The sequence below is a fragment of the Protopterus annectens genome, chromosome 8.part0 (genome assembly GCF_019279795.1).
Source record: "Protopterus annectens isolate FY-2018-M chromosome 8.part0, PAN1.0, whole genome shotgun sequence".
NCBI classification, from domain to species: domain Eukaryota; kingdom Metazoa; phylum Chordata; order Ceratodontiformes; family Protopteridae; genus Protopterus; species Protopterus annectens.
The window spans coordinates 705492945-705519084 of NC_056741.1; the positions used below are offsets into that span (position 1 = coordinate 705492945).

At 39.1% G+C, this 26140-nt stretch overlaps 1 protein-coding gene across 1 annotated transcript in view; it reads right to left on the minus strand.

Annotated features, from left to right (window-relative positions):
• The window catches only part of RIT1 (Ras like without CAAX 1), a gene marked incomplete in the record, with an annotated part of 544284 nt that overhangs the window by 297515 nt on the left and 220629 nt on the right, over positions 1-26140 (minus strand).

Here is a 26140-nt window from a genome sequence, read left to right on the forward strand (position 1 = left end):
GTGACATTCTATCATTTTTTCTGCATTTCATAATTGATGTAGGGTTTTTCTTGCAATTTTTAAAATGAACAGTTAATTTTTATAGAAGCATCAGTAAAAATGGCAATTAGTAATTTAATTAGTTATTCTTATATTTCCAGTTACAGTGCATATGTATATAATGCTTATCCACTCTTCATAGTGCATAGAGTTAAATTACACACTCCCAAATACAGTTAAAGCTTTGAGACGTTTAAGAGCCTTAGCTTAGTGAGGGCTGTTAACCTAAGTCTGGGCATTGGTACTGTTGACAGTCCAGCAAGCACAACAACAGCAGTGGATGATACAGCTTAGTTTGACTCCATTTCTTTTGCTTTCTACACTACTAAAGCAGTCTTCTTTCTGAATAGAGGGAATTGAATTCATGTCTGATGAGAGAGAATAAAAGGTGAGCAGCAAAGTTCGAAGTAATGTATTCCCAGAATTGATCTCATTTCTTGGTGTAACACTTCTTCAGTTGGACCCTGCATTTTAAAAATTCACCAAGATGTTAAGAAACATCCGCATAAGTATGTAACATCCAGTCTGTGCAATGCATGCAGAAGTACTGATAAAAATAGAAAAGAAATGACAGTGTTCAATCAAGAAAATGAAAAAATCTACATCCAAGTTGTATACAAAAAAGTGGAAAAAACAAATGTGTTGAAAGTAAGTAGTGGAAAAAAAAAAAAACAGTGGAGTCAGAAGTTATAAAGGGAAAGGGGGGAGGGGGGCCAATAGATATGGTAAAGATACAGAATCTGACAAAAAAGAAAAAAAATATGAAAAAGAACAAGAGAGATTTTGAAAAAGATAACAAATAGAAATAGATGTCAGAAAGAGAGAGATCTGATATGGTGCAGTATTAGCAGAGAAGATAAATGGAAATCTGATTATGCAAAAGTAGAATCAAAGTTGTTGAAGAAAAAATATAGGGGGCTTATAGATAGAGATGATCCTATAAGGATGCATTGCCCTTTAGATTGCTGATATTTTTGTTGTTTATAATTATAATGGGCATTATACTGGTGAGTATGCCTTTGTATGAATAGATGGCTATTTCTATTTGTATGTTGGGTATTTCCTATTGCAATATTACTTAACTTAATTGTTTTAATTTAATATAAAACATTTTCTTCTTAAAGGAATTTATTTTGGTTGGCATGAAATGATTTTAATATTGAAGTTGTTCATTGATATATGAACCTGTTCATTTTGCCGAATCACTTTCTTGTGTGGGCCTTGAATTTTTACAAAACTTGAGATTGAGAGTGGAATGTGTTTATGGTGGATTAGATTGAATGAAAGTATGGTTATTTTTGGAGTTGAAAATTCTCTTTCATGGGTAGTTTTTTTATGGTTGAAAATTTCTGAAATGGTTAAAGGAATGTTTATATTTTATTTTATAAACTTTCTAAATGGTGCTGGTGGATACAAAAGAATAAATATAATGTAATCAGGATAGGTGAATCAAATACAAATACGGATGCATGGCCCTAAATGAATGTGGTAAACTTAAACAAAAATGTTTGCATGGTAAGCTTAATTCTTCACTGGAGTCTTAACTTTTCTATGAATAAAGGGTTTTTCATGTCTTCAATGACATTTCATTGAATATCAATTTGTAGAGCTTCAATAGAGGCAGAAAGTGTACTGCTTCAGAATGAGTCTGTTTTCTGTGCGAGAGAAGTAAGTTTATGTAATGGCTATGAAATTTTGTGTATGGCTGTACAGAATTTGGCTTGACTGTTTTGGCAATGTTGCTTTGTGAAAATTGGTAACTGGCAGTATAACGGAAATGGAACACTGGAAATGGGGAACACTGGGTGGAGCTGCTGCTGGTTCTGGCGGCTCTGGGAAGCTGCTAGTGGGAGGGCCAAGCGTGTGGACTCTGTTGTTGCCCGCTGCTCTGAATTCTCAAGTTCAATGCTCTCAGCTAGTGCCTTCTCGGAGTTGCTTCTGGGAATTGTCTGCATGTCTCAGCGGTCTCAACAAGTGTTAGGGGACGTAAATCTGGCGTGCCGGCACTGGGCTCGAAAGATGGAAAGGGCAACTCAGGCAACCCAAAATCTACTGCCAATCATCAGCGGACCAGAGTTCGCTGTAGAAGCCAGTTTCACACCACGAAAAGAACACCAGCAACAGCTTGGTGGCACTGATGGTGGCTGCCCTGGGGGCCGCCCTCAAATAGTTGCTCAAATGTGTGTGTGTGTGGGTGGGGCTTAAGAAGGGCTCACTGCCGCCCACTCGCCTAGGGTTGGGGTTGATAACATCACAAGACAGGGGATGTCTTCATGATGTTTCACCCTAGGGTGGATTTGTGTCACTGACTACCACATAGCTTCCTAGGTTCAGATATTTAAGAAAGATTTCTTGGCTCCAGCCCACTGACTTTTTCATGCTCTTAGACACCTAAAGATAGGGGAGACCAAGGGATAAACAAAGAAAAGATCAAAAGGGCACAAAGCCAAAAGGAGGTCCTTAGAATAAGAGAGTACTAAAACAAAGCAAATGACTGCTGTCAACAATGGAGCCTACACTAAGGAAGACATAATGTTAATATATTGCAAAAGGTACAGAAACAAAATACAGAGTGCTAATAAGGACTAAGACAACAGATTTCAAAGAGTTAGCTGCAGAAGTGATGAACTAAAGAGAACAAAAATAGCCTGGCTACCTGAGATGGCAGAGTATGAGACTCTTAATTTCAAGGGTCATGAGTTTGAGCGGGTCTATATTATGTTGTTGAAAGGGCTATTCATCGAATGCCCTTTCATTGACACATATACATTGAAGTACCAAAACTCCGAATGGCCACTTCAGTGCATTTGTATCCAGGGAAAAAAATCTCTTGGCCAACAACAAACAAAACTAACTATCAGATCGTGTTGGGAAACAATACTGTACCTTTGAGACCCAATTCTTGAAATAAATTTGGACAAGTTACCATCTACAACTACTGTAACCTTTGGTTAGCACCTAATGGTGGGGAAAAGTACTTGTAGATGGTTAACTTGTCCAAATTAGTTTCAATAAAAAATTCCTCTCAGTGTGACTTACTTCACTGTAACGTCTACCTATAATTATAGTAGGCTTATGTTGGAGTAAGTCTTTTAGAATTGGGCCTCTGGTCTGTTAACTGAATGTTAAATGTGTATGTTATGAACTTGGTTTATTTAGCACATCTGGCTTCTGGTTTGACTAACTCCCATTTGGAACATGAGTTTCTGTTTAAGACTAACATTTCTGATGTGGTACTGATGGAAAAGTGCATCTCATTATGCAAGTAAAAAGCAAATTTGTCTTGTACTATAGTGGCTCAAGGCAATCTCATTCTATTAGAGCATTAGTATAGATCATTCAGTCAGTCCATTTAGTAATGAAGAAAAATAAAAGGCTGCATAAACCTTTCAGCCAGTCCACTTGTGGCGGAATGATAATATGCATGTGTAAAACATTTAATTCCATTTTGCTTCATTAATATACTGAGTTAATTCTAAGTCTCAATCTCTTTACCAATCTCTTTCTGAGCTTTTAATCCAAGTTTCAAACTCAACTAAAACTGCATTTTTAATGTGCTCTTTAGAAGGAACTAAAGATGGTGGCTGTATAATGTGCAGTATTTTGGGTAAAATTGCCATTTAATTAAAATTAACCTATCTTCCATACAGAAAATAATTTATTCCATTTATTATTGCTTTAATAGGGTCTATATTAATTTGCCAAAAACACTTTCCAGCAAACAGGCATTCATCGACAGTCATTCAAAGAAAATTACTTCTGTGATTCCCTGAATACTCCCAGGACAAAGAAATACTTGCCCTTCAACACAACTGACCTATATCTACAAAAAAACCCGAATTCATCCCCCACCAAATATATATATATATATATATATATATATATATATATATATATATATATATATATATACCAACTCCGAGATTGCACTACAGTTGAGAAAAGGGCAAAATTGGGTACTTGGCCAAATATGAATTTGCCCTGGGAGTATTCAGCGAATAGTTGAAGTGATTTTCCCTGAATGGTGGTCGAATACATGTTCACTGGAAAGGGTTTTTGGCAAACTAATATAGACCCTTTAATATTGTCTGAATTATTTTAATAATTCAATGTTGCTATTTTGTTACAATTTCTAAGCAGAGTAACCCCAACATAATTAATCTTGTTACTATTCCATTTGAATTCATTATTAGTTTCCTATATTAATGTTTGTAGCATACTTTTAATCTGCCTAATAGGATTGACAAATGTTTTGTAATCAACATTTAGGAAGAAAACAAAAGTATAAGAAGAGCAAGAAGATGGATCTTTAATATATTATATTAATGGAGAAATTGTATGATAGAGGCGTGTTAAATGCAATTTTAATTTCTGTGAATATTTTCTGTAAAAGAAATAAACAGTTTGAGGTAGTATTTTATATAGTTCAGAAATAATGCCATCATTACCTGAAAATTTAAATAAAGCAACATTTATGGATGTCAAGAAACAATTTTAACATAAACATTCAGGCTGTGATGCCCATGCCCTGGCCCAGCAATCAAGGAGCCTCAACCCTCACCACTAGCACCAGTGAGGGGCGTCTCATATAGGAGGATAGGATAACAAATACACATAGTCAAGTGCAATTTCCCTTAAGAGCACACAGAGATCACAGTCAGTCAGAGGTTGGTCACTCCCTTGCTCTCCTGGTCCCTAATAAGACTCCCCACTGGCATAGCTATAGGGTCTAGATCTCAGCCTAGTGGGGATGCTAAAACCTCCAGTGCCCTCTCTGTCCAACCAGTGCTTTTCATGTCCCTGCCCAAGTAGCTCACACACACACACACACACACACACACACACACACACACACACACACACACACATGTTGAGAAGAGTTTATACAACCACACAGATGCTCCTGGGGAAGGCTGGCACAGGTTCTCCAGCTGTGCTCCTTTTTCACAGACTATACGGTAGTACCAGCTGCCACCACCCACTAATATTTATCAGCTACTCAAAGGCCCTTAAAAGGGTGTCCAATTATTACTGTGCAATATTATTATCCAACTGGTAGTATAGCCCAGGGCTAAAGCTATTGAAGTGGCTTTGTACAATTTTATCAAAGGCATGCAAGTACTCTAAAGAGCTTAAATTATCTCTACAAAAACAGCCACAGTTGAAAGGGTTTAAAAATATTTAATAACAACTAGTCAAAACAAAAGACAATACTTTTTACTACACAGTGCTAGTCAAGAGTTCAGAGATCACAGAGAAATACTTAAAATAATTCAGTAGTATGGTTTTGACATCACAGAAAAACGCTTAGTCTAATCTTTCTAGTTTCTAGCTATTTCTAAGAGAAAACACAAGTCTAAGATAAACTTACATATAGAGCAAGACAGTGCTGATGAGTTGGATGGTCTAGACAAAAATGCTTAATGCTCTCTGATTTTCTCTGTTTTTAAAATCACATTCCTGGTTCACATTACATCATTCGTCACACTTCCCTGGGTTCCCAGACTAACAAACTACATTTACATTCTTCACCTCTGGGCAGAAACCAGAGCAATGAAGGACATTTATGCATGCAAACTCTGGTCATTAACTCTGGCATTAAAACAATAGGCAGGATGCCCCACTCTAGACTCACTGGCTCTGAGTCCTAACATCAAATGGTCACAACATGCTTTACTTGATCAGTAAAGTGAATTGTTGTTACATTTTTTCCAGTTCCACATGTAACACTATTTTAATCATTTAAGACAACAAGCCTGTGGTTTACATTAATATTTACAGATGACAGAATTATTTCCAAAATTCTATCTGGCTAGACTGGCAGCCTTCACCTATCCTCACCCAATCTTCAGACAGGCAAATGTTGTTTTATATAGGGTTAACTGGATGCAGTGGAAATGGATAACACGATGGTAAAGAAGAGAAAATATATTCTCTTTATCCAGGAGACAAGGTAGAAGGGCATCTCAGTAAAATCACTGCCGTGGGATCCAAAGTCTGCTACTCAGGGAGAGGGCACACTAGAAGTTGTGTAACAATTGTGGAGAGAGACAGTCTATTGAAGACAGTGAGAACTGTCATCAGAATCAGTGGCAGACTCATGGCACACTCCAGTGTAAAGATCAGGCAGTATTCAAGGTTTCAACCTATGCTCCACAGCAAGGCTGTGATGGCAAGGAAAAAAAAGAGGGTAATCAGACAGCAGTTGTAGGATCTTCTGGATTAATGGGGACCTGAATTTTCATATTGGGACAGACAGAACAGGATATTATAATTGCCTGAGTACATATGGTTGAGACAGCAAGAATAATAAAGGAGAAGCCATCTGTGACGTCTGTCTGGCAAACATGTTAAAGGTGGCCACCACATAGTTCATCAAGAGAAACAACCTCAAGATCCCCTTCAAAAGTGGTCAATGTGCAACTTAGGTAGACTTTCCCCTTATGAGGAAATGGCATTGGGATGAAATCAGAGATGGTCATTCTTAGTTAAACAGCTCCTCCCCCTCGGTATTAAACCACTGATTGCCACAATCTGCTGCAAGCAGATGACTTAAGTAAAACCACAGGAATTTGAGGAAATACCCAGGGTTGTAACATCTCAGGAAAAAATAAATAAATAGGTGAATTAATGAAGAATGGCACCATTTCAAAACAGCATATGTGAAGATGACAATAGAGATACACAGTTGAGATAGTTTTGCGAATAAGTTACATAATGAAAGCTGATGATGGGATGTAAAAGTCCAGGAAGTTATAAAAATAAAGGAGGAGAACAGGAAAACATGGAAGATGAAAAAGATGGATCAGGCAAAGAAGGAATAGTAGTTGTCTAACAATAAACAATGAGAGCAGTCACAAAGGCAAAGAGGAATGCATCAAAGAAGCTGTACCTGCTTCTGGAAAGTGACTCAGACCTTCTTCTTACCATCTGCTATCAGGTTGCAAGGAAGTGACAGAAGGGTAAGGAAGACGGTTGGCAGAGACCATTTATAAGGGAAGGCAATCGCAATCCAATCACTAGTTCAGAAGGTAAACAGCAGATGGAAGGAGCACTTCAGGGAGCTTCTTAATGAAGAAAAACCTGCAGAAGCTGTACTATTGTATGGGCAGCCTACACACAAAGATGAAGCTGAACCAGGAAGTACAAACAGCACTGATGAAGATGAAGCCAGGGAAAGTGGTAAACTCAGATGATGTCACTGCAGATATAATCAAGATGTTGATGGTTCCTTGAGGCTACTCATCTCAGCATGGAGAGAGAGATAAGACATATATCCCAGATGACTGGAAAATAAGCACATTAGTGCCAGTGTACAAGAACAAAGGGAATATTCTAAACAACTGGAGACAGTACAGTGATATCAAACTCCTGTTATACTACATAAACGTGCTGGAGTGTGATTGGTAAATGAATACATAGTGGAGTAGAAAGTAAGATGTGAGATGGGCAGTTTGGATTCAGACAAAGATGCAGTACAACTTAGCCAATATCTGCAGTGAGCAGACAGTGTAGAAGAGGCTGGACATGAGAAACAAGTCCAACTAGGCATTCCTAGACATGGAGAAACAAAATGACAAGGTCCCAAGAAAGCTGATTTGGGCAATTATGTGATGGCTTTAAGTTCCAGAAGTATTGGTAGAATTTATAGAGATATGTGGAGAGACCACATGATAAAAGTACAGAGAGATTCCCATCAGGAGTGTATGTGCATGAAGGTACTCTGAGTCAACTGCAGTTCATACTGGTGATGGACTACATCAACAAGTCAAAGAGGACATTCAACTTAGCTGCTGTATGCAGACAATGTGGCAATACAGCTAAACACTGAACAGGAACTCCAGGAAATGAAAGGGTATTGAAATGCAAAACTGAAGGCACAAGGGATGAAACCCAGAACAGATGTGACAGTGGTCATGGCAGCAAATGGAGGAATCAGAAGAAGCTTATAAGTGGGACAGAAGGGAAAGCAGTGAAAAAGGTTAACAGCTTCAAGTGCCTGGGAGGTTTGGTTGAGGAGAAGGAAAGTCTGACTGGACAGGTCCAAGTCAGAATCAGCAGTGTATTGTGTGCCTTGAGAATGCAAAAGAAGTTGAAAAGTAAAGCATACAAAACAGTGGTATGACCAGTTCCTCTGTATGGCACAGAAACCTGGGCAGTGAAGACAGAACAACTGAGAAAGCTTGAGGTGATACACATGAACTGCCTGAGGTAGGTACAAGGATGTATACTGTGAGACAAATGAAGAAAGGAGGACAGAAAAGCAGTAACTGAAATAGCCCCAGTTATAGAGGTGGTCAAGGAGTTGAGCTTATGGTATGTCAGTTACATGTACAGTAAAGCAGAAGGCAATCTCATAAAGCTGATTTTGGAAAGACAGGAAGAAGGTATATGATGATGAGTATGACCAGCCAAGAGATGGAAGGATTGTAGGAGAGCAGACTTGAGACACGTGGGCATAAATGGTGAAGAAGGTATGAGATTGACTCTGAATAGCGAGCAGAGTCAACATGTGACAACTGAAATCCTATGCAAAAATGGGGAAAAGGCAGTTGATAATGCTGATTTCAGCAAATGCTGCCATTAACTACACTGCCATATTTTAACTCATTACAGAGCCACAGATGTTTGTGAAATGGCCACATGTGGCTCCACAGCCTCAGTCTCTGAACCTTCCCTTTGAGCAGCGATGTGTGCTGCATCCAGTCTGCAGTCATCATGGATATTTCTCATCTTGAGTTGAATCTGGCTGCCTACAGCTAATGATCTCAGTCCGCATTTTCCATGCACGTACTGCTTGATTTTTGTTACTTCCTACACCAGGATAATCATTTTTTCTGTCCTACACATCATGATCTTGTCTGTCATCCTTTTGGTATTGTAGTTGTCAGTCACCTTTCTCTCAGCACGGTCACCAGTCTGTCATTACATAGTGGACACTAATTATACACAGGTCTTGTGAAAAAATGGGATTCTGTTAAACGTTTGGAGATGGCGCTGATCATTTCTGTTGGAACACCATGCTCATCAGGTGAATCTGTATGATTCAAATATTTAACTGTTACCTCTTCACCATGTAGTTTTGGTACTCAGCTTAACTACTTTCCATGTTTTATTCATGTACTGTATTTTGTTTCTGAAATGTATTTGTCTAAACCATTTCTTATGGCAATCTGGTTCACTTGCATCTCACTGAATTTTTTTACTCTGGTTACTATTAAAGCTTTATATTCATGGTGTTAACTTGAAGGGTTTGACCGCTTTCAGTTTTGGAAATTAACTTCCACTTATGAATTAATTCATTGGTGTTGTACTGGTGGTTACATGCACTGCATTTTGCACGGCATTGTTAGGACTTATATTGTGGTTTATAATATTTATTATTACTACTTTGAATATTAAGTAAATCTGTTATTTAGGTCCTTCATGACTAGTAGTCTACAAGAAGACAAATATGTTACTGCCATTTGTTTTAAGAATGTCTTGACTTTTTTCACCTGAACTGTATTCAGTCTGTAGTGACAATCTGCTCACATAATCATTTCTTGCACATACCACCCTTAGCATTGCTATAGGATTTCCACCACTGTGGGCTCAGTACAGGTTACCTCTTTCCAGTTTGAGTACACATTGCTATAATTAAAACTACTATGTTAGTCATGGGATGTATAAGATTAATATGAAAATGTTGTCAAGATGCAAATGGCTATAGCCTAGGATGTTGGAAATGCAGGCAGAAGGGCATGTTTTTCATGTGGTATTTAGCACAACCTCGGTCTCTAAGAGGAGCTTGCCAGAACCAACACTTTGTGTACTGACCATGCCTTTAAACATAACATGCCAAAAATGCAGTATAGATGCCTTTGGGGAACCAAGTTTATCCTACTGATTACCAGACAAATGGGACCACACTTAAGATAAACACAAACAATTGTAATTTGCCTACTTAATTACAAAGGTTATAAACTTCAATTCCAAGTATGTCACAATTCCTTTCTATTCTTCCCTCATCAGGCTAATCATAGAATACAATGCACCATTAGAAGGTACCACTTCAAACACCTTGCCCAACTACACAGACCACAGAATTTTCCAATGAAAAAGCAAATGACTAAGTCCTTTTAGCTACCCAGAGAGACTACAAGCTCTAAAATTTTCCTGTTGCATACCAGCTCGTATATGGTGATCTCTGCCTTGTTTTCCAGACTATGAAAGATTCCATCCTACTAGATATCCACCAATTCAAAAAGAGAGATGATACTACAAACATATCCAAAGACTCCAGCCTTCATTGCAACATATTAAGATCTTTTGGAGAGGCGGGTTCCTTACTCAAAGAATCCCTTATTTATGGTACAAGCTTCCCTTGGATGTCAAGCAATCTAGGATATTCACCTCCTTCATATTCTGCCTGAATGTTTAGATAGGTACTCACAAATTTACTTCATGGTTAAGCATTATGGCCATCACTGAATGGGGTAGCAAATCCACCAAAACTCACTGGGCTGCATGGTTAAGCTCTATATGGTTGCCCAGACAGCATGTTTAGTAAGAACACATGAACCTAAGTATCCCTTGAGTTACTTCTCCAGGTTTGGACCATTTGCTGCTCTGTACTTTGGACAGCACCCCTACATCTTACTAGATTTGCATTTCCCAATTTGTTTAAGGCATTGGTGCATATGCTACTGCTCTGTCTTCAAGGTATCTGGAACGGCCATTTCACTCCTTGCCATAATGTCCTTCGGTTTCAGTATGCTTTTACTGAATCGTCAACTGTCTGCAATAGCAAAAAGTACTCATTGCTTATTTGTAAGTGGTTTAGTTTTCTTATTATTTCCCAATTTTAACTTAACAGAATGCTAACCAGAGTCAAGTGTTTTTAAGCATTATTGTCACAGGATGCTGTTCCTTTTGCTTCATGTGCATCCTATGCATTTTGCCTGCATATATCACGGCTACAATTGTTTTGATAACTTTACCAGCTTCTCAGCTATATTATATTTCAGTCTCAGTTTGAATTGTTTGAGTACATGAATTTATTTTCTAATTATTTGTCATAGAAACCCAAGATAATCACCTGTATCCATCACCATATTAAGCTCTACTCCTGCTACTTCTGGAATGATCCACAACTTCTTAGTATGCTTGGTTTATGCTGTACAATCTATAAACAGCAGGTCATAATGTTTAATTTCTATATCTGCTTTCATTTTGTTTGGTTATTCTTAATTTTCTGCCCCTGTCATTTTGCTTACATACTAGGAATTCTACTTGACATTTTGCACCATGTAACTGACATTTAATTTGTTTATGTTGCTGTCAATTTACATATTTTTCAATACATCTCTTTTATGAAATCTCATGCTGTATGTTTGTGTAACCTACATACCTCTCAACTGTACAGATTTTTACAGAATGTCCAGATTTTTGCCTCATATTTTGGTCTGTTTCTCATAAAATTGTGGTTTTCTGACAAATCATTGGCAAATTACTGACGGTTGAAGTCACAAAATAATGACAGACATTTGAGTTTCAGACTTCATTGCTTCAGAAAATTCATGCTAATGCAAAATTTGTTAATTCTATCAATTTTTCTAAGTTTGGAAGAGCAATATTTAAAATGTGTCATTATTTTTGGACCTTTTTTTCCCCCATTATTGATGGCTTTGTCCAGATTTCTTGCTCTAAGAAGTTAAGAGGTATGCCTAGCACATTAATAGGTTCATGTAATAGTCTGACATGCCAAAAGTTTGATTCCTTCCTAGTAGAGTTAATGGATTACCTGTCACATCATAACTCTAGTGCGACTTTGGCTGCCATTTCTATTGCAGTCCTGCATTTAAAGGAAAAAGTACAGTTGTGTACACTTACATAAATGTAGATGTTCGAGTGTATTCATTGTTGCAGTCCTAACATAAGGGTTATCTGGCTCTCAGTAGCCCTCAGTTGGCCCGAATACCAGAGTCCTTGGTATATGACATCGGCTGCCGTTGGTTGTAAACTGATGTCAGAACGTCAGGTATAAAGGGAGGCGGCCGATGCTATTTCCTCAGTTTTTCTTGCCTTAACTGTCAGGATCCCCCAAAAGAAGGCCAAACCAGGAAGGAAACACCCTGGAAAAAAGCCATCCAAAAATAACATAAGTAGTCTGTGCCTTAGGAAAAAAGGGGGAATGGAGGGTGAGAAACCAGGACTGCAACAGTGAATACACTCAAACATCTACATTTATTGTAAGTGTACACAACTGTACTATGTTCTTCATGTTTCACTGTTGCAGTCCTAATATATAGGTTGATTCCCAAAGCCCAGGAAGAAAACAAAAGGGTGGAGGAAGAATCACAGATTAAGGATTGATAAGGAGGCCTTGCAAAACTGCAGAGACAAAACCAGCCCTAGACTTATAAAACAAAGACAGGTTGTAATACTTTGTAAATGTATGGACAGAAGACCAAGTGGCTGCTTCTAGAATGTCCTTAGTAGGCACACCTCTCAAAAAGTTCAAGTTCTTGAGGTACTATTGAAGTTTTCTCATATGCAGCCTTGCATATGCGATCATCAGGATACATGAAGCCATGAACCCCAGTGCTTGCAGGAATTGCCTTGCAGAGAGATGGGCCATGCTTGCCAAGTTCTTGAAATAAGCCGACAGATCTTGTTGTTTGTCTTGAGGGAGGAATACCATCTGGGTGGCTGTATTCAGACTCACTCCCAGGAAAACAATCTCCCTTGTAGGAACCAACTTTGACCTCTCATTGAGAGTGTAACCCAAAGAAGTGAGAATGTTCTAAATGAAGTCCACACCGTTTTTTTAACTGTTCTGGGGAGTTTGCTTGAATGAGACAGTCGTCCAGGTAAGGATAAATTTGAATGTTCCTCTGCCTGCAAAAAGCAATGGCTAGCGCCAGGCACTTTGTGAAAACTCTTGGAGCAGTAGATAAGCCATAGGACAGCGCAGAGAATTGGAAGTGTTGCTCCCTAGCCCTAAATGAAGAAACTGCCTGCAACTTTCCCTTATTGGGATGTGCAGATAAGCCTCCTTGAGATCCAAAGTTACCAGCCATGAATCCTTGCCCAACATTGGCAGTAACTGTTGAAGAGTGAGCATCTTGAATTTGAGAATCACCAGAAAAGTGTTTAGAATAGACAGATCCAGAATAGGGCACCAGGTGCCCCCTTTTAGTCTTGAGTAAAAACCTAGGCCTGCCTGATTTGCAGGAACTGGGTCTATGGACCCCATAGTCAGTAGAGAAGAAATTTGATTTTCTACCTCTGCCCTGAGAGTTCTGGAAATGTCTGGGTAACCTTGTAGAACAGGGAAGGTGTGAAAATAAAACTCGTAACCTTGGTTTACTATGTTGAGTACCTTTTTGTTGTATGTGATGGTTGACCATACCCCTGCAAACCTGGCTAACCTTCCCCCCAGAGGAAACCTTGGGCCTGCAGAGGTAGGCGCAAGAAGGCTGGAGTCATTGAGAGTGCTTGCTTTGGGAAGCTGGCTTAGAACTCCCTGATTTAGCAGCAGAAGGATGCCATTGTTTAGTCCTTTGAGGGCAGAAGCCTGCCCTCTGGAAGATCTGAAACTCCTAGGCCTAGAGTGATCCTGCTTGCCAGGATCAGGGAAAGACCAGTTCTTGGAAAGATAATGCCTACTAAACCAAGGAGGCTGAACCTGAAGGAAATCTTTTACAGCCTGCATAGATTTCGCCTTATCCTCCAACTTTTTCAGTACCTCCTCAGCCTTGTTACCAAAAAGGTTGTCTTTGTGCAAAGGAACATCCAGCAATTTATAATCATAGGTAAATAATCATAGGTTCATACTAGGCTAACTGCCCTTGTGGGCCATTTTAAGCCTAGCCAATTACCCCATGTGAGAATCAAACCCTGCACCTTCTGTTTGTAAGGTGAACCTTAACCATTATGCCAACCTCCCAACTAGATTTTACAGGTTCAGAAAGAGGCTGCTCCCTAAGTCAAGCATGCCTTCTAATAATGGAACCATTGGCTGCTGCTCTGCAGGAAGCCTCCAAGGTGTCAAAACCACAATGAAGAGAATGCTTATTAACCAGAGTGGCAGAATTTAGTAAATCTTGTAAGTCTTTGTTCTCTGACATGGAAGGAATATCCCCAAGCTTAGCCTTAATAGCCCCCAAAGTATGCTGCTGATACTTAAGCATGTGAAAAAGACAATTCACAGATCTAATGGCAAGAGTTACAGAGGTTTAGATCTTTTTACCCCACCTGTCCAAGGCCTTAGACTCCTTATCAGAAGGTACAGGGTTTTTAGCAATAGTAGCCTTAACACCCTTGGGACCTTGGGAAATAATCTCAGGATCAGCAGTAGGATTTTGAGAAAGAAATTGATGAGAATCAGGAACCTTATAATACCCATCAGGTTTTCTGGGAGCAGGAGGAACAGAGTTAGGAGTTAAAGAATTTTCCATGAAAACATCATCCACAACTTCCAAAACAGGAGGTATAGCCTGAGGCTTATGCTGTGGCAAATCTAAAAATTCCCGGATCCTCTTCTTAGACTGAGGGGCATCCTGACTTTCCAATTTAAAGTGATCCCTAAGAGTATTCAAAGTATCCCCAAAGGAAAAATCTTCTGGAGGGGAGGCAGAGAGGATAGAATCCTCAGCATCAGAATACTCAAAGCCAGAAAAAAGTTGATAATTTCCTTCCTCACCAGCAGAAATACTGGAAACCTCAGAATCTGATTCAGACAAAACATCAGGAGACAATTCCCTAGCCCTCTTGGAAGGGGGGAGTGAGAGCCCTTAATAAGGGTAAGAAGATCACCAGCCATCTTTACCAACTTGGACTGAGGCACAGGACAGGAGGCCGACACCCGCTTGTGGGTAGATTTGCAGCTGAAAGGCTTACTAGTAATCTGGAGGGACTAGCAACTGCAGAAGTCTGAGCTAAGGTAGTCGGTCTCATGTAGAAGAGAAGAGGCGTCAGAAGCCAGTGCCTGCATAGCGGCTCCAGATCCATCTGAGGCGGTGACAGGCAGAGGGTCTGAAGACAAGATAGCAGCCTGCGGCATGGAGGACTCCATAAAGGTCTGGGCAGAGGCCTGTGGCTGAAATTCTGCAGACGGTAGGTGTTGCAAAAGCACCTCACTAGCTACCGCTGGGCCAATGACCAATTTCACCGGCGTGTCATCAACAGCTTTAATGCTAGGCCTGTCACGGTCCTTGTCCTTGCGTTTCCTAGGTATATCGAAAGTCGGGAGACCAGAAGATGCCATACCAGTGAACTTAGGCCAGACTCCAAAATGCTTACACAAAATCTTAGCTCTACGACATATGGTACACGGGTTAAAGGAAGCACAGAGATCACAGTTAGGGATGTTGTGCTCAAGGCCCAAACAAGTTATACAACAGGAATGAAAATCACAGTGCGGAATCTGTTTTCCACAGGCAAGACAGTTATTAACTTTATCTGACATTCGTTAAAGCAGGAAAAGAGGATCCCCAATGGGGTACTTATCTGAAGGAGTCTTCAACTTGGTAGTCAGAATGCAGAAAGAAGGTAAATGGCCAACCGGCACTAGTGCGAAGTGCATCTGCTTCGGGCTCCGCAGCAAGAAAGACTGAGGAAATGGCGTCGGCCACCTCCCTTTATACCTGACATTCTGACATCAGTTTACAACCGACAGTAGCCGATGTCATATACCAAGGACTCTGGTATGCGGACCGACTGAGGGCTACCAGGAGCCGGATAACCCATATGTTAGGACTGCAACAGTGAAACACGAAGAACATCTTTTACTTTACACTATGACATTCTGAGCTATTGTAATGCATTAAAATTACTCTAAGTCCTACTTATTCTATTTTAATAACCAGTATGGTAGGCATCATGACATCCATTTTAACACAATTTTGCTTTTTACTATTTTTCCTCTTGATACCAGAATCCAGTTCAAGTCCTGTTACATCAGCCATGCTAGATATAAGGAGATGATGTTTTGCTTTGTTTTTAGATCCCATATGAATAGAATGGCAGTAGTAAAGTCACAGGCATCTCACACAGCCTCAGAAACCAGACTATTTATTATTTTATTTACTGGCATTTATTTACTGGGAAAGTCTTACTGGTCAAAAGTCCCCTTTTAAGCGGACATCCAGGAAGAAAAATTCCATTACAAAGCAACATTAAGAAAAAATACAAGAATAAAATAAAACATCAATATTTTCCAACTTAAAATACACATGAATGAAGGATGAAGCATAATTTAGTGCTAGTTACAGTAGCAAAAGAACGTTTTTGGTTTTGCTTTCAGGTTTTCCCAGTTAGGGGTCACCACAGTGGAACTTTGGTCCACTCATGATTGGCAGTGGATTTTTACGGTGCCGAGTTGCCAGCCTGACGTCCAACCTTCAATAAAGGCACGCCCATTCATGCTCACACCTACCTGCATGTCTTTAACGTCACTCGACCGCGGGGAGAACATGCAGACTCCACACAGAAGATGCTCCAGCCGAGAATCGAACAGGAGACCCTCTTGCTGTGAGGCGACAACGCTAACCACTGCACCACCGCAGCTTACACAACAACAAAAAACAGTAGCTGCATTTCTACATTTCAGTAAACAAACTCTGGCAAGTGAGACCTCAGTTTAACATCCAAAGGACAACACTGCAGGAATGTTTACCCCCATTGTGATGTGTAACTACTAGGAAAAAAAAACTCAAGCAGCTGGCATGGGAACAGAACCCACAGCCTTCTGGCCTTTCAACATCAAAGGGAAAAGGTTTGGAGTCACTGCAACACTGAAAAGTAAGCTCAGGCACCTGGTACAGAAATATACCTCTCAGCCTTCTGATGTCCTAGAATTATGAGTCAGCATGCTACTCATTAAGCCAATGACATTGCAGCATAATACACCTGAGTGGCACATTCACAGACATATACAATAAATGTGTCCAGAAATCTGCATGCTATGAGACACCAACACAGCTTAGAAACACATTGATTCAAATTCAAGTTTATTTACTTGTTTTTAGTATACACTGAAGAACTACTCATGCCAGAACACAAATGCCCAGAGATTCCTTGATTTTGTTGATGCAAATGCCTTGGAACAGCTAGACTATACCCCCACAAGGGGTGATAATATACTGGACTTAGTATTAACCAGCATGAGTAAACCAATGCAGCATCCCTACAGTATCATCCTCCCTGGTAAGATCCGACCACAAAGCAGTCACTTTCGAAGTCACCATCTCCCCAAACCCCCTCTAGCTAGGATCAGACATAAAAACTTCTCCAAAGCTGATTACAGCCTCCTGAAGGATGGTATAAACAGCTTCACAGCCCCCTCCCCCTCTGTTGGAACTGGCACCAATATCCAAAACTACACCAAAGCACTATATATATATATATATATATATATATATATATATATATATATATATATATATATATATATATATATATGGTTCTACCTGACATAGTCAAAACCACACAACACCGACATCACCGACACCACATAATCGACAGTGCATTAACACGAAACCTCACATACCCGACAGCGATAAATAACTGACGGTACACAAACACGAAACCCCATACACTGCACACACCACAATAACAACAATAAAACAAACACATCCCCATTCCACAAACCACACACAACACAAGCACACCAAAATCCTTACAAACCCACACTAAACCTTACATACACAACTATCGACAACCCTAACCCTAAGGTCCACCACTATCGCACACGCACTTACTGCACGTAACCGCCCCTAACCCTAACTCACTTAACCCCAACCCAAAGTCTATCCCTACCGCACACTTACCTAACCTGGCTACACTTACCTAACCCTAACTCACTTAACCCGCCCTAACCCAAAGTCTATCCCTACCGCACACTTACCTAACCCGCTCCCTAACCCTTACTCACTTAACCCACCCCTATCCCCACAGACCTTCAATATCCACACTTACCTGACTCGCACCCTACTAACTGCCGCTACTACGTGATACTCACACAGCCTTTTCCCATGTCGGCATCCTCGGCGTCGGTGTTGTCATCCGTCGTGTCGGTCTTCTGCATTGTCGATGTTCTGGCACTCGCGATTCGCATCGGTCTTCTTCATTGTCGATCTTCTGGAGCTCCGGATTCCGTTGTCGGTGTTCTACGCTGTCGACTAAGTCAGGTAGAACCATATATATATATATATATAATCGGGAATACCCAACAGGACTAAATCATCCTCCACAAGGAAGAATAAACCTGTCTGGTGGGCATCTGCAATAAATAAACTCTATAACAAAAGGAAAACATTGCTATGCAAGACCAAGAAGGAGCAGGTGCCCAAATGGAAGCAGTGTCTCCTTAGCCTGAACAAGCAAATAAGAGCACTAGTGAAATCCTCCAAAGCAAACTTCGAGTCCAAATTGGCCACATCTACTAGAGACAATCATAAGGCCTTCTTCACATATGTCCGCAACCTCAAAGGAAGCACCCAGATCTGTTCAGAACTGGTGGTCAAGGACACCACATATACAAATGCTAAAGCAAACTTGCTGGCTGACGGATTCAGTGAAAACTTTACATGTCTGTCCTCCCTATCAGTAAATCAGGATATCCCCAGTACCTGCCCCCTTCCCCTTATATCTAGGGAACAGGTCATCACTGTTCTCTCAAAGGCAAAAAATACAGCCTCCATGGTACCCGATAACATCCCAGGCTGCATAGTACATGAACTCAGGCAGGAGCTTGCAGCACCATTAGGCACTCTATTCAACCAAAGCCTGAGTACTGGCTTAATCCCAGCTGAGTGAAAGACAGCCACTGTCATTCCTTTAGACGAAGGCAGAGTACCCACCAATCAGGGAAATTATAAACCCATCAGCCTAACTAGCCTGATCTGCAAGGCCATGGAATGGATTATCATGGACCTCATTAACAAGGACATTGGCAACCTCCAAACACTTGATTCCACACAGTTTGGCTTCATCAAGGGAGGTCATGTCTGTTAAATTTAGTCAACTTCTTTGAGACAGTCACCAAAGCAATGGATGAGGGGAAGACTGTGCACACCACCTACTTTGACCTGGCCAAAGCCTTTGACAGTATTCCCCACTCGGGCATAATAGATAAACTCTCTCAACTAGGTATCAATCCATATGTTACCAGATGGGTAGCAAACTGGCTCACTGACAGAACCCATGTTGTCACAATAGGGGAAGCCAACTCAAGCAGTAGACCCATAATAAGCAACATACTCCAAGGTTCAGTCTTGGGGCCTCTGTTATTTGGGATATACTTTTCTGAGGTGCTGGCCAAAACCAGTAGGCTATGACTGACCGAGTTTGCAGATCACTGCAAGCTGGGTGCTTTCATCAATTCCTCTAGTGATGTGGACATCCTCCAGGAGGGTCTCACTCAGACAAATGACTGGTGCTAGAAACATGGCCTCAAGCTGAATAGCAAAAAATGCATCATCATCCCCTTTGGGGACAGTGACATCCCCACAAATTATCACATTAATAACAAAGTCTTAAGCACTCAATCAGTAGTGAGAGATTTGGGCACCCAGGTTGCTAGCAACCTGACTTTTGACCACCATGTTGCTTCCGTGGTACAGAAAGCCTTCTACATGGCCCACCTCATAAGTAAGTCTCTATATGACAATACACTCACCATTCATTCAATCATTAGTTTAAAAGCGAATAATAAATGCCACAGCTATGCTTTACCTGTTGATGCATCTAAAGCTTTTAACAGACTTAAATTTGATTTTCTACTAAAGACACTCAAGAAATTTATCATTCCTGAAGAATATACAAACATGTTGAGGGCATTACAAGAATGCTACGACAACAATTTGTAAATAAAAAGCAATACAAACCTATTCAAATTACGAACGGTACAAGGCAAGGATGCCCATTATCACCATACTTGTTCAATATATACATTGAACATCTTCTTCTCAAAATATCACAAAGAACTTACCATCACATTATGAATATCTCAAAAATCCCAATAAAGTTTACAGCTTTTGCTGATGATCTTAATATTTACTTTGAATTCCATAATACAGATTTACACAAGATCTTGAATTCCATTGAAACATTTTCTAAGGTTTCTAATTATGCCATTAACCCAAACAAATCAATCATATTCCCTTTGAATACTCTAGGACATAAGGAATTCTATTTCCCTGAGACTGAAACAAAAGTTAATTATAATCTCAAATATCTGGGTATCATGTTCACTCACATCCAATCAGATATGACTAAAAATAATTTGTTCAAAACTTGGGCTAATATCGCAGAAGACACTAAAAGATGGTTAAATCTTAACTTATCTCCACTATTTAAGGTGGGTACAGTTAAAATGAATATTCTTCCAAGATTATTGTTTCACTTTAATGCAATTAATCAAAATATACCAAATAATTTCTTTTACAAACTTGAAACATTACTAGGGAAATTTATTTGGCATCCAAAAAATACAAGAATAAAATATTCCAGATTAACATTACCCAAACAGAAAGGGGGTTTAGGACTACCTGATTTTCAAACATATTATGACATTATAAATGCTAGTCGAATTATACAAATAGCAAATTTTGAACCATCTAACAAAAACATGGTATCCACTATGGATTAAAATATATTACAATCATTTAGTCTCATCAAATTTAAACCCTAAAGTAATACCCTTTCTAAATTCTAAGACATTAAGGTATTTTAAAATTCACCCCATAATCATAAGAAATACATTATTATTTCAAAAGCTGGTGTCTTCCCTAAATCTTAAGGATACTTTGTTACTAGGTCAACCAATGCACCTAAATCTTAATATTAAATTAAATAACACTATGATAAACTTGAATCAATGCCCACTAATTAAAACACCACTGTATGGGACTTCTACCAAGTCAAAAGTCTTTCAATTGACACTATTAGGCAAAGATTGGAAGTAAATAAAAGCTATAACACCATAATCAACCAATTACTATATCTGATAAACACAATTACTACTAATGTTAAAATAGACAACCAAGTTATGCAGCTTTATCAACAAATTATTAACCTGTTGCTTTCGAGAACTAAAATGTTATCAAACACTTGTAGACTAATAACAAGTATCGGATACCAAGATGCACTTCTATATTCAAAATTTTGGGAAGGGAAAAATAACATTATTACTGATGAACAAAAATCTGCTGCAATTGAACTCACTTTGAAAATAACCCCTCTCAAAAAACTAATTTATACCCAAACAATGATTAATAATAATCCCTATCACACACCACTCTTTCTAAGTAAAATTAATCCTTCTTGACCTCCTTATTGCCCCACATGTCCAACGAGTGTAGCTGACACCCTTCATATTTTTGGAGCTGTAAGAATGTTTACATATTATGGTGTTCATTAAGAACCAAGTTAGAAAAAAAGGGATACAGTAAATCCATCCTGTCATGGGAAATTGCAATTATACATGTATTCCCCACCAACTATTCATACGAAAACAAACACATCATAGTAACATTGTGTACAATGATGAAATCATACATAGCTCAGCATTGGTTAGATAGAACTAAAATTACATGGGAAGAATTTAAAGGAATGGCTATAAAATACATATTAGACAGCAAACTAATTACAAGAAGCCAAAAAAAATCTATCCTATTATCAGAAATATTGGAAAATGCTTAAGCTAAAATTGGTTTATGAACAAGGGACTACAATATCATTATTACTCTAAGTAGATCAGGAAAATTAAAGAAAATCAATATTACAAAACTTGTACCCATCTTAAAATTGGACAGGTCTGGGAAGTGCACATAAAATATACATTTTGAGATGACATCAATTGTATATAGTATATATAGTTAATACAAGATACACTTTAAGTTAGGTAGGCTAGAATGTCTTGATGCAACTGTTTTTTTTCATGTCAGATTCTACTATGATTAATATTTCAAAGTAGTTTTTATCTTAAAACCCAAATGTGAATAATGTGAATGTTAGTTAATTCTGCATATTGATAACTGAACACTGATGGTATATGTTCTGTACATCTTAATATGCTTATTGTGAACTGATATTCGATGTATCTTGTCTTTATATATTTCTGTTTTCTTTTTGTATTAAAAAAAGGAAAATGCAATAAAACTATATTTGAAAAAAAAAATAAGTAAGGGTATCTCATCCAGGAACAAAGAGGTCATAACATCCCTGTATTCTTCCCTTATAAGGTCCATTATTGAGTACAACGCACCTTTCGGCATGTACCTCGCAAAACACATGTAGCAGCTGGAGAGACCACAGAGGTTCCTCACCAGGAGAATCCAGGGCATCAAACATCTACCATACACAGACAGGCTAAAAACCCTATTTCTCTACTCAGTTTCATACAGACTCCTCAGAGGTGACCTCTGTCTGGCATACAAGGAGATCATGGACCCCACCTTGATGGGACTGTTGCATATCCGCAAGTCAAGCTCCACTCGAGTAACCCACATGCATGGCCTCAACCTGGTCTGTGACAGCAATAGGACTTGTTGGCGGGACAGATTTGTGTCCCAGAGAATCCCTCATCTATGGAATAGACTCCCTCTCCACTTGAAGCAGAGTACCTCTTTACCCCTTTTTAAGCGCAACCTGGATAACTGGATGGGAAACAGAAAATATACCCCTGGGATTCCACCCATGTCCCTGCTGGACAGGGGCATTGGTTGCTGATTTGTCTAAACATGGGCTAAACTCACGGCTAGTCTTATAAGGGCCTCAGGGCCAATAGCCTAGTAACCTCCTATGATCCTAAGGAGAGATTAATTAGAGTATTTAGACAGAAATGAAGTAAGGTGTAGCTAAGTTATAGCCAGATTTGCCTGTAACTTCCCTTACAAATCCCATCACTGCCTTGCCCTTCAGCAACTACAGTGGCTTGAATTCCTTCAACAACTACAACTTTCTCAGCTTCAGATGACACACACTCTTCTTTACAAACCAGCTGACTCTCCATGTCTAACCTCCTATCCCTTTATAAACCTTTCCCGATCTCTCCGTACCAGTGACCAACAATTACTAAACACCTACAGGCTTAATAAAACTATAGGCAAATTACTTTATAAGTGCTCTATACCTCAAACTTGGAACAAACTCCCCACCAATATATGGTCTATCCATTCTTCCTCTCTTTTCAAAAGAGAATTGAAGAACTACCTTGCTAACTCTCCTTCCTGCACCTGTCACCACCCTACATAACGTTTACTCACCCAATTGCTACAGTTTAATTGTCCTTTCCTGACTCTAATATATCTCCTATATTTCCAGCACTGTTTTACCTCTGCTATGCCGCTGTGCAAAGCTCCTCCTAAATCTTAAGCCTAATACTTCTTCTTCCTCCCTACCAACTTTGTTTAATCATTAATTACATTTTTAATAGGCTTTTCTCTGATGAACTATTGTAAATTGTCATGCCTTTTATTTTTGGTAATTTTTTTACTTTACCTATTGCCCATGCTGACTTTATTTGATCTCTCAGCTTTCATTACTGCATGACTACTGTTGTTGCTTTGTACTTATATTTCTTAGATGCCATGTGTGTAGGTATTTATTGTACTCTAACTCACTCATTACTACTATGTAAACTTCTGTAATTTGATCTTTGTGTGGAGCTTTTCTCCTCGGGTCTCCACTGAAAATGGGCCACCAGCCCAGTGGACTAACCTGGTTAACAAAAGACAAATAAATAAGGTAAGGTGAAGTGTAATGAGGAATTAAGGAAGGGGAGATAGAAGAGACGGAGGCAGATTAAGGTCACTTCATATGGTAGAGTTATGCTGTAATGCGATAACAAGTGAACATGGTGCATTGTATCTAGCCAAGGTATCTGCAGCCATGTGAACATTAGATATGGTTTCAGTTGGATTTTGAAGGCTTTCAAGTTGTTTAATAGTCATAATGGGATTGGGATGTTGCTCCATTTGTGTGCCACACAGTGTAAGTAGGAGGAGTAGCCTCCACTATTTTTAGGTTTGATTTAAAAGTGGGGTGTAGGGTCCAGTTTGGACAGTAGGGCTGTATGATTGAGTTCAGAGATGGGAATTTTTCAAGGTTAGTATATAGCTTGTAAGCTATTAATATTTGTGAACAGAGCATGGTAGACAGATTAAGTTAGTTTAACTGTTTTAGTGAGAGGCAGTGGTGGGATCTGTACAGTTGATTAGCAATAATTTCTGGGTCTATATCATATGTTCAAAGTTTTATAACTTCGAAAGTTAAAATATCAAATTTAAATGTTCAAAGTTATAAAATTTCGAACATATATAAAAAAAAACAAACCCAAAACTAATGGCTGTAGGCAGGGGGGTAAGCCCCCCTGCACCCCCCACACCCCCCGCTCTTTAAATATAACAACTCCAAGACCACACTACAGTGCAGTAAGGGAAATTTTCCCTTTACCACACTATAGTGCGGTCTTGAAGTTGGTATTTTTAAAGAGCTGGGGGTGTGTGGGACGCAGCCCCCCACATGGGGGTGCAGGGGGGCATGCCCCCCTGCCTACACTAGTCAGGTAAGTTCAGTTTGTTTCTTTTTTTTTATTATACGTTCAATGTTTGAAACTTCGAACATTTAAATTCGATTATTTAACATTCAAAGTTTTCAAACTTCGAACATATAATATAGACCCTAATTTCTGCCACTTTATCACAGAGTTGCTAGAGTTTGGGTGTTAGTGCTTACCTTAGGTTGGTCAGAATAGTAGAGGCATATTAAGGAGTGCAGGAAATACATATGTTGTGGCTATGCTAACTCTTGCTGCTTTGGTAAGTAAGGTTTAATCCTATTTAGCCTACTTTTTGCCACATTTTACTCATTAGTTGTTGGACATGGTGGTCAAATTTCATGTGGTCATTTATGATCATACCCAGGAGTTTGGCATGGCTAATTACTTTTATTCTAATGTTGTTAGCAGACATTATTGTGAAGAGGTTTGCTTGAGTGGACAGTTGCTTGGTGGTTACTAATACTAGTCTGGTATTTTTGGGGTCCAAGAGGAGATCAGAGTAATCCAGCCAGGATTCAATGGAAGAGAAAAAAATTTGGAAAGATTCTGGAGATTGGGTAGGATCTTTACTGTACAGACAAGTGTTGAAATGTCGGCATATTGCATAATGGTGGCATGTTTGGCAGCTGTATGGAGGTCATTGATAAATAGATTTAACAGCGGAAGGCCTAGAATGGATCTTTGGTGATCACCAATAGACTCTGGCAGGAAATAGGAGAAGTCAATTTGCCACTTGACAGCCTGCTCCCTATGGGATAAATAGCTGTGGAACCAGTAAAGTGCATGTTGTGCCAGCCCTAGGGAAGAGTGTTCCTTGCAGGCTTTTGTGGAGAACTGATTTGAAGGCTTTAGTTAGATCTAGAAATACCGAAGAGGTAAGACAAGAATTCCGGATTATATCAGAAACTTAGCAAGCAGTGGTTTTATTACGGTTGGGTCTAAAGCCATGCTGTGTATGTGACAGAAGGTTATTTTCTGCCATTGTAGCTAAGAAGCTGATTGCGAATGCATCTTTCTAGAACTTTTGCTAGAGGAGGTAAATTTGTTATTAGTCTACAGCTTGTAAGGTATGTAGATTGTCCCCTTTTATGCAAAGGTATAATAAAGCACTTCTTATTGAAAATTGGGATGTAGTTTTCTTGGATTAACCGTAATAACAAAATATGAAGGAACCACCACGAAAAAGATGAAGCATTTATTGTGGATAAAAGAACAAGCGCTTTCACGCACCAGACCAGTGCGCTTCTTCAGGTTTCAACAATTAAACAAAATAAGCATATATTTATATAAAAAACATTACTTCAATTAATCAACTCATTGCCAATTAAGCATCTTCTCTGAGGTACATAGTTAATTCATTGACCCTAGCTGTTCTTAAGACATCTATGATAATTTCATTTAATTCAATATAACCAAATATTAAATAAAGTATATTAAAAGATAAAGAACATAACATCATATCACGTCATGAACCATAGGCTTAATCTAATAATAAAATGAAAATATTAATATATTAATAAAAGTCTATGTATAAGTAGGATTATATAATTA